Below are 10,949 nucleotides of genomic sequence, written 5' to 3' on the forward strand. Positions count from 1 at the left end.
TGCTCTTCTGAGCTGAAGGTGAGGTCAGCCTCAGGCGCAGCCCAGCCGGGCAGAGCCCCCGAGCGCTTGGAAGCGGCGCTGATCTGGCGGAGGAACGGCTTTATGTGGCAATCTGAAGGCGGCGCCTGAGAGCCGCCTAGCAGAGCTGCGACTGCATGGTGCGCCGGTGCCGCGTAGCGCGCAATGAAGAGGTCGCGCAGCTCCTCCCAAGACGCCACCATGGATCCGGGAAGGTTGAGCAGCCAGGCGCGTGGCTCGCCGGCGAGGGCCATGGGAAGCTAGTTGGCCATGACCTTGTCGTCTCCCCTGGCCTCGAGGATGGCCTCCTCGTACGCCAGCAGGAAAGCCGACGGGTCCGCCGCGCCATCGTAGCGCGGCGGCATCTCCGGCTTGAACTTGGGTGGCCATCATACCCGCCACGGGGCGGGGGCCAGGGCTCGGCGCCCCTGGCCCCATCGTCAACGCTGGCCGTCAGAGTCGGTGGCGGGGCGCCTGCCATGCGGGCGGAGCTCGATGGCGACGGAACGCGGATCGATGGGAGAGAAGCTACGGCGCACCCCTACCTGGCGCGCCAAATGTTGGATCACGGGTTCCGGCAAAACCCTTAAGGTTTGAACACTGGGGTGCGCGCGGAGATTTCCTCCCTACCTATCTACTCCCTAGCTCGCTAAGATCTCGCGGACGAACTCGACGAACTCACAACACAAAGACACAAGATTTATACTGGTTCGGGCCACCGTTGTGGTGTAATACCCTACTCTAGTGGGGTGGTGGTGGATTGTCTCTTGGGCTGATGATGAACAGTACAAGGGGAAGAACAGCCTCCTGAGGTTGAGGTGTTCTTGTGCTCTACGAGCTTGTGTATGTGGGAATGGGAGGTGAAGTCCATCCGCCTGCCAGTGGTGGCTAGTTCTACTTATATAGGCCCTGGTCCTCTCCCCAAATATTGATCGGGAAGGGAGCCAACAACGACCAATTTGAAAGGGGACAACTAGTACAACTTATCCTGAAAAAAGTGGTCTTCGCCTGCGAAAGGCTCTGGTGATGACGCCGTCTTGGGATCCACGATGACCTCCCTCCTGCCGTCCTGCTGGTCTTGGTCTTGTTGCAAAGATATGGAAACCTTTGCTTGATGCCTCGGTACTCCGCGCCTGCACCTGCCTCCTTAGCGCCAAAGAGGAAGCAAGGACGCTGCGCGCGCTGACGCCCGCCTGGTCTTGATCATCATGGCTCACGTCACGAGAGCCTCGCGAGGTTTGCCCTGCCTTGATTTCTCCGCTCCTCGCGAGGCAGCCTGGTGAGGCCGCTCCTAAGAAGGTCTTGTGTCGTCCGCCCCGCGAGGCTTGGTCCCTCGCGAGGGTCTTGAATGCCTTGTTGGTGAAGATGGGCCGTCCAGGCGTGCTAGCATAGCCACACCGTGGGCCGCAGGCAGGCAAGTCTGGGAACCCCCGTTCCCAGAACGCCGACAGGTCCGGCTTGAATTTTCCTGGCCAGGCGATGCTACGCAGCTCAGGAGTGAAGGCGCGGGAGCCTGCCGTGGCCACCGGGGGCCTTTGCTGATGCGGAGCCTGCCCTTGATGCCCGCGCACCGCCACTGCAGGCGGCACGCGGTCTTGTCACGGTGGCGCTGGGAGTACGGGAGCATTCTCTTGCGGCCGGGGAACTTCTTGGCAGCTTCCTTCTTCTCGCGCGGGCGTCCGACACGGTGGGTCGTGCCGGGGGGCCACGCGCCTTGGCGCCAGAGCGCCATCTTGGTGCAGAGGTGGTGGAAGCGCTTCGCGATCCATGTCGCACGCGGCTAGCGGAGGGCGAGGCAGTGAGAGGGATGGCACGGGGGAGCCCCCTGCGGCGCTGACGAGCTCGGCGATGTGGTCCAGCCAGTCCTCGTAGAGGTCGTAGACGGGGCGGTAGCGCATGAGCTCGCGTGCCATGAGCAGCGCGGCCTGCGCGTTGGTGGGAGCGCGACGAGCGTGGGACGACGAGCCAGCTGGGGTCAGCGACGGAGTGGCGGTGTGGCCGTCCCGCCGCACCGAGGGGTGCAGCGTGGACGCTTGCTGTTCGTTTCCCGCCGGGCCGGTGGCGGCGTTGGCGGCCGGCGACGGGGAACAACGGGGAGGCCCGCCGACAGGAGCTGTCTGAGCGACACGAGTGGCGAGGGCAGCCCGACGCTCAGCGCGGGCCCGACGAGCATCCGCCATGGATGCGATGAAGCGATGGGACGCGGATCGGCGGAAGGAAAGCTTCGGCGCACCCCTACCTGGCGCGCCAAATGTCGGATTTTGGGTTCCGGAAAACCCTTGAGGTTCGAACAATGGGGTGCGCACGAAGATCTCCCTCTCCCTAGCTCGCTCTCGCAACGATCACAAGGCCTATCTCGATGAACCCGAAGAACGAGAGACACAAGATTTATACTGGTTCGGGCCACCGATGTGGTGTAATACCCTACTCCAGTGTGGTGTGGTGGATTGCCTCTTGGGCTGAGGATGTACAGTTACAAGGGAAGAACAGCCTCCTGAGGAGAGGTGCTCTTGTGCTTGGTGAGCTTGTGTGGTTGCGGGTCTGAATGATCCGTCCCGTTGCTAGGATGGTGGCTAGCCCTATTTATAGAGGCCCTGGTCCTCTTCCCAAATATTAAGGGGGAAGGGATGCCACAACGACCAAATTCAAAGGGAGACAACTAGTACAAGTTATCCTGACTATAGGTGGTCTTCGCCTGCCAAAGGCTCAGGTGGTGACGCCGTCTTGGGCTCCACGATGACCTCCGTCCTACCGTCCTGCTGGTCTTGGTCTTGTTGCACCGATATGGAAACCTTTGCCTGATGCCTTGGGACTCCTTGCATGCGCTTGCCTCTTTAGCACCAAAGAGGAAACGAGGACACTACGCGCGCTGGCGCCCGCCTGGCTCCAGTCGTCATGGCTTGCGTCACTGGAACCTCGCGAGGTGCCCCTTGCCTTGATCTCTCCGCCCCTCGCGAGCCGGCCTGGTGAGGCCGCCCCGAGGAGGTCTTGCATCGTCCGCCTCGCGAGGCTTGGCCCCTCGCGAGGGTCTTGAGTGTTTGCTGGTGAAGATGGGCCGTACATGGCCGCTAGTGGAGCCACGCCGCGGGCCGCAGGCAGGCAAGTCTAGGGACCCCCGTTCCCAGGACGCCGACATGTACCACGGTATGGTCATTGAGCTCACACCTTCACTTGAGAGATTAGTTGTAGTTGATCAAGAAGGTCCAACAAGAATCAATATCATTTCTACGCCAAAATTGACAGTGGTGGGCTACTCGTCTAGCAAATACTCCGAACCTGTTATTGGATCCACACCCGTTCAGGTACAAAAGCCGCCTTCTACCTCTCCTTCTACAAATTAACATTATTTCGAATTTTGAAGATGTTTGTCCATGTGTCTTTCAGAAAATGATTCCGACAAGCTTGACCCCGAAACTGCGCACAGTGAAGGTCTTGGCACTAGAATCTATCGGCCCCAACCTGGAGCAAGTTGTCAGTTTCCTGAGATGCTTTCCGTGCCTAGAGAAGCTATATATCGAGGTGATGTTCCTTTCCTATTAAATGTTAACCATAAGGGAGTTCAATTTGTGACACCTTTTTCCAAGTTTACAATGACAATGTACTACGATTTCTGAAGGATTCTTTTGGAGGATTTTAGTACATACATGTTCCACCCCCCCCATATTGGTTGCTTGATCCATATGGTTACAATCAATAAGCATTTCTCCTTTGGATTCATCTATACTAGTTTTCTTAGGGAACTTTTCATCCACTCCAACCTCTTGTGAAGAAGGCTACATTTTTCTAGAATGTAATCAAATGCCCATGTTAATCATGTCAGATCGAAGATGGCATGTTAGTGCATTTTACAAATCCTGCAAACCAAATAGGCCTGTAGTAATGTTCAAAACTGCATGTAGGCACTAACACGTTTTCTTCTTTTGCAGATAAGATTAGGCCCAGTGGTGGATAATGTGATACAATATAACAATCACGTCGAATGCCTAGATCTGCATCTCTCGGAAATTACTTTGAACTCCTACCGAGGCACCTTACCGGAGATTATATTCGCCAAGTTCTTTGTTCTCAGAGCAAGGGTGCTGAAGGAAATGAGGTTTGCCCTACATTTATGTCGCAAAAATGAATTGTTTGTTGATCAGCGCCGGCGCCTGCGGCAGAATGGAATAGGCTCCAAAAATGCTGAATTTCATTTTGGAACTTCAGATGACAGAGTCATCGGAAGTCATCGTGTCAACCCCATACATGACTTCTCAGTGGCTGACCCCTTTGCAAAAATTGTGAGGTTTTAAAACCAGACTTAGAAGTGGTAATATTAGTTTGAACCTCTCTGGTATCCATGTTCAGCGGATCAGCACGAGCATTTGTCGCTGATGAGCTGAATTTCATTTCTAATATCAGTATGAACATTGTAATCTTCGAATTTGAGCCATATAACTCTAGAATTTGAACCTTGTAATATTTCGAGCTTTTGTGGTACAATCGTTGAAATGGCATCGTATGAGACTCGTATATTGGTAGCACTATTTTGACCTTAATATGCAATGGTCTTAGATTTTATTAACCATTCTCGAATCAGTTTACCTTATCGATCTCACAACACCCGATCTGTATAGCTAACTCGACTACGATCTTCGACATTATTGCACACAGTTGGTTTCTTCCACCGTGTGCCCTGTAGAGTGCAGAATTAATTATCGCACTCGAGTGTCCATCATCACCCTTCTGTGTAACTTCGACCTTATCACCCACGGGTAAACTTATGACCTAAGTCATTCCACACACTTCGGTTTTACAAAGCTTTTTGCCAATAAATGCCCATGATTTGTCCCTCTTCTAGCCGACATGTGGCCAAACTAGCCGGGCGGGACTCTTGCGCAGTAAACTGCGTGGTAGCGCGGGAACAGGCTCACCGATGATACATTTGGCGCCTCTTCGAGCCCACGCATGTGGTGCAATGTTGTCAAGCGTGCACTGGAATCCTCAGCTATGAATGCCGTGACAAGACGTGACGCTTACAGGCCGGCCCCCATTTATTATAGTAGCCAACCTTTCGATCGCGCCCCACCATTGCAAGAAGCACACCCACCACGAGAAATTCTTAGAGGGTATCCTGCGCGGCTCCAATGGTGCTCCGAGCAGCTGCCGCCGACGAGCAGCAGTTCACCATGCGTTCCGTGGTGGACACCCATAGAAGGTTCATGGACATCTCGCTGGTGTACACCAACGACCCGGTCTGGGTGGAGCAGTCCATCCACATGATGGAACTATTGCTTGCAGAGAAGTACAAGGTGGTCGGGTTCGACCTCGAGTACACCCACGCTCGTGCCGGGTCTCGTCCCAAGGTCGCCGTCGCCCAAATGTGCGTGCGCCACCACGTCCTCGTTTACCACTACTGCCTGGCCACAAGGCCTTGCGAGCGTTTCGCCAGGTTTGTCAGCAGCCCCCACTACATGTTCGCTACGGTTGACATCACCAACGATGTAAAGGCGCTCGAGAATTCGGGCATCGCCTGCCAGAATCTTGTCGACATCCAGGGCCAATACAAGATCTGGGGTAGCAAGGAGCATGAGAAGGACTCACTGGTTGACCTTGCCGAGGCCATCATCGACCCCTACTACACAGACATGAAGGATTGGTGCAACAAGGACAAGCGTGCCTCGCACTCGGCCTGGATGGAGAAACTCGACAAAGCTCACGTCGTGTACACGGCCAAGGAGGCGTACACGAGCTACGACATGTACAGGGAGATCGTTGACATGAGGAAGTGCCTCCTTCCCCAAAACGGCCAGGGATCCAGCCAGAAGTAGAGCAATTGCAAGCATCGTCGCAACAATAAGTAGATGATTAGATCCTCGTTTCTCCTACTTTAGTATGCATGTAATTGCTTACTTTGGTGTGTGGAAATGTTATGTGTGTAGTCACTTGTGTAATTGTATGCTTAATTTGGTTATGCAATGCTATCTTTTTAAGTATATATGTTGATGCTCTGTAGACAGAGCGTAGATGTTGTGCGGACAAAGAAAATCACATCGCACATGGACTAAACAATGGACCCGTCGGTGATGTTTTCATCAATCACTCACAATTGTATACCAGCAATCGTTTGCTCACAACACACACGGCTTGTTAGCAGTAATCGTCTGTGTTGTTATCGGTCTTCGCACACGTTTCCGATTACAAACCTGTTTGCCGTGTATCACACACATCTTGTTAAGTTGAACCATTTCTGTTCTCATGTCTCAACGCAAAATGTTCATCCAAGTGAACCGCATGTCGTATATCGCACACACCTTGATCTGGCTGACCGTTTCTTTTGTGCTGCTGTAACGGCCCGGATTCGAAGCGCCAGGTGTCTTCCAGTTATTCGCCGTCGTTGCCATGTCATTTGCTTGCGTGTTGCATTTTGCCATGTCATCATCTGCATTGCATTTGCATGTTTTTCAAAACTTGCATCCGTTCGGGTTCCCCCGGTTCTCTCCGTTGTACGTTCTGAGCCCAACCACACCCGCACCCGCCCGAGGCACCTCCGAAATATTATATTATTACTGGCATAAATATGTTCTCGGAATGGGATGGAAGTTGGCGTGCGGTGTTGTTGTGTTGTAGGTAGACCGCCTGCCAAGTTTCGTCGCATTCGGAGTCCGTTTGACTGCCCAACCGTTAAACATATAGCGGTACCGCTTCCGGAACCTTCGTCGGACGTTTTGGTCTCCGAAACCGTGTCGGGCTGCATTTCTCTTCTCTCCCCTCAGCCCAAGCCCTCTCTTCACAGCCCACTAATCCCTCCTAGCCCACCTACCTAACCCCCTCCGCTCCGGACCGTCCGATCGAGATCGAATGGCTCCGAAACGAAGCTAATCCCCTAACCCTTGCCCCCCTTGCTATTTATAGACCCTTTCATGCCATTTTTAGCCTCCACCTACCTCCCCCTTGGGATCCGCGCCACCAACCTCCCCTCCTCAATTTCCGTGCCGGCCCTCTCCTCCTCCGCCACTTGGCGCTGCCCCCGCCGCCAAACACCACCCAGCGCCGCCGCGTCGTCAGTCCAGCCGCCGCCCGTAGCCAACGGGAGCGCGCCACTTCGCCTCCTACCTCGTTCCCTCCGCCGCAGGCCCGCCAGGCCCGGGTGCAGCCCGCCCCAGGCCCGACCGCCGCCGCCGAAGCCCGCGAGGCCCGAGCGCCTCCCGCTCCCGCGTCCCGCTCGCCCCGTTCGGTCAGATCGGGGACGATCCCGATGTCGCCGCCGTCCGCCGCCTCAGTCCCCGCGACCCGCGAGCCCCGAGACCGCCGGAGCGCCGCTGCTCTTGCCGCCGGCGACCACGGCCCAGGTCGGACCGCCCCGACCTCCTCCTTGCTCTCCCTCTCTCACGTTCTCTCTCTCCCTCTGTACCAGGTCCGTCGCCGCCGCCATGGGAAGCTCGCCGGCCCCACGCGCCGTCCCGCGGCTGGATCTGGCGTCCCTTGCCGCGGATCCACCCGTCCCTTCCGTCTCCGGCGAGCATCTCCAGCCCCGCCTCGGTTCCCGTGCAACCCTAGATCTGAGGTTGACCCCCCTCGTTTTTCTGTCCCGAAAATCTTGCATTATGTTGCCCTGTTCATCATGCCATAACTTTATGTGTGCTGCTCCGTTTTGTGTGTGTAATATATCAAAATGTTAATCATGACATGCTCTTCATTTTGTTCCATTGTGCCATGGTTTTCTGAGTTCATCTTGATGCTCTAATCATCGTTGCAAGAGTGCTATATGCTGTTAACTGCTGTCTGTTATCAGAACTTGATGATTTGTCTTTTTCATTGCATTTTGTGTGTGCATCCTATGAGCATGAGCTCTACATGAGTTTTTAACTACTTCATGCTATCTTTACAGGGGTGCTTATCTTGTATTTTTGTGATCTATGTGGTGACTAGCACAAGCATGCAAAGTAGCCTCCGTGATGTTGCTGATTTATGTGACTGTGATTTCTGCTAAGTCTGTCTGTTATATTTTGTTGCCATGTAAACCTGCTGTCTCCATGAGTTCTATGTATAATCTGGAGATGTTCACTAAGGATGTTTGGTTACACATGTTATGCTCTATACATCCATGCCCATGTTTGCAATTATGGAGTGATCTAGCTTGTCTTAATCTTGCTCTACTTTTGCTATAAAATGTTCCTGGCAGATTGTTTACATGTTAATCAGTTTTGCCATGTGTTTTCCTAGTGATCCATGTATCCTATGACTATGCTATTGCCATGCTTAGCTTCATATTTATTCCTTCTTACTGCTGGTTACCTTTACATGCCATGTATTGCTCTGTGGTGAGTGGTTAAAGCTCACCAACATGTCTATTTATCGTTATTTCTGCCATGCTCTGTTTTTCTTGTCTGAATCTGTTTACGAAACTTGCTATGTTTACCTGGGTGCCATCATATCTTCTGTGCCTTTTTGACTCGTGATCAGTAAGGGACTTTTGTTCTATGAAATTAGTAGATTCATGCCATGCCTTTTTTTTCTATGATATGTTCCCGTAGCATGTTGTTTGATAGCTTTAAACTTTGCAACCTGATGTTATTTCTGCCATGTCCAGTTTTGCAATCTTGCCATGTCCTTTTGAGCATGTTCTAGTGATTTCTGGGGGTAGCTCAGTGTTCATATTTTGTAATGCTTTACCTGTACATCATGCCCATGTCATTTATTTTTTTGTTAAGGTGTTGTAGCATATTGTTTTGATGCTTGCTGGATGCCTAGTTGCTGTTTTGGACAGATTGTTGTTATATCTTGTTTGGAGTGTATGTGTTGCACCGTTACTCCGTTTTGAGCATGCTCTATATGAAACTTGCTTAGAATTGCATGTAGTTCCATGTTATCTTGTTGCATCCTTGTTTTGAGGTGTTTGCTTGATGTTTGTATGCATTTTGCATCAATGCCATGTTTAACTTGTTTTGCTCATATCTTCTAGACCGTAGCTCCGAATCTAATGAACTTTATATGTAACTTGACTAGAATTTCGTGTATTTTGTTTTGATCCATCTTAACTTGATGTTTAACAACTTGAACATAAGGTTTTATTCAGATCTGGATCAATTTCAAAATTTGCATATGAGGACTTACCGGAATTGTTATAGGTTGTTTCCGGCCTCATTTAAACTTGCTTTGATGTGTTGCTCTTGTATGCATCATCTCTGGACATGAGTAGCTTCATGTAGCCTTGTCATCTATCATACTTGGTTGAGCATCATGCCTTGTTCATGTTTGGTGTGTTTACCATGTTGTGTGCTTCTTCTCGATAGTTCCTGTGTCGTTGCGATCGTGAGGATTCGTTCGTCTTCGTGACTTCATCTTCTTCATGGACTCGTTCTTCTTCCTAGCGGGATTTCAGGCAAGATGACCATCACCTTGGATCTCATTACTATCATTGTTATGCTAGTTGCTTCGTTCTATCGCTATGTTGCGCTACCTATCACTTGCTTATCAAGCCTCCCAAATTGCCATGAACCTCTAACCTTTGTCACGCATCCTAGCAAACCGTTGTTTGGCTATGTTACCGCTTTGCTCAGCCCCTCTTATAGCGTTGCTAGTTGCAGGTGAAGATGAAGATTGCTCCTTGTTGGATTATGTTATGTTGGGATAACACAATATCTCTTAATTAATTAATACATCTATATACTTGGTAAAGGGTGGAAGGCTCGGCCTTATGCCTGGCGTTTTGTTCCACTCCTGCTGCCCTAGTTTCCGTCATACCGGTGTTATGTTCCTTCATTTTGCGTCCCTTACGCGGTTGGGTGATTTATGGGACCCCCTTGACAGTTCGCTTTGAATAAAACTCTTCCGGCAAGGCCCAACCTTGGTTTTACATTTGCCTCACCTAGCCTTTTCCCTTGGGAGTCGCGCATCCCGAGGGTCATCTTTATTTTACCCCCCCCCCGCCCCCGCGCCAGCGCTTGTCTAAGTGCTGGTCCAAACCGAGCGATGTCCGGCGCCCCTTGGGCAACCAGGGTCTATGCCAACCCGACGTCTTGCTTATCCGGTGTGTCCTGAGAACGAGATACGTGCGACTCCTATCGGGATTGTCGACACATTGGGCGGCTTTGCTGGTTTTGTTTTACCATCGTCGAAATGTCTTGTAACCGGGATTCCGAGACTGATCGGGTCTTCCCGGGAGAAGGAATATCCTTCGTTGACCGTGAGAGCTTATAATGGGCTAAGTTGGGACACCCCTGCAGGGTATAAACTTTTGAGAGCCGTGCCCGCGGTTATGTGGCAGATGGGAATTTGTTAATATCCGGTTGTAGAGAACTTGACACTTGACTTTAATTTAAAACGCATAACCCGCGTGTGTAGCCGTGATGGTCTCTTCTCGGCGGAGTCCGGGAAGTGAACACGGTTTCTGGGTTATGTTTGACGTAAGTAGGAATTCAGGATCACCTCTTGATCATTGCTAGTTTCACGACCGTTCCATTGCTTCTCTTCTCGCTCTTATTTGTGTATGTTAGCCACCATACTTGCTTAGTCGTTGCTGCAACCTCACCACTTTACCCCTTCCTTACCCATTAAGCTTTGCTAGTCTTGACACCCATGGTAATGGGAGTGCTGAGTCCACGTGGCTCACAGATTACTACAACAACAGTTGCAGGTACCGGTTTTGCGATGATCATGACGCGAGAGCGATGTTACTTGTTTTGGACTTCTTCTGCTTCTTCTTTGATCAGGGGATAGGTTCCAGGTCGGCAGCCTGGGCTAGCAGGGTGGATGTCGTTTGAGCTTCTGTTTGTGTTTCATCCGTAGTCGGATGTTGATCTTATGTATGATGTATTGATGTATTCTTGCGGCATGTGTATGCCTTGTATGTATCCCCATCTATTATGTAATGTTGATGTAATGATATCCACCTTGCTAAAGCGTGTCAATATGCGGTTCTATCCTTGGTGGGACCTTCGAGTCTCTTTAGG

Source organism: Triticum aestivum, chromosome 6D, assembly GCF_018294505.1.
Source record: "Triticum aestivum cultivar Chinese Spring chromosome 6D, IWGSC CS RefSeq v2.1, whole genome shotgun sequence".
Lineage (NCBI taxonomy): Eukaryota > Viridiplantae > Streptophyta > Magnoliopsida > Poales > Poaceae > Triticum > Triticum aestivum.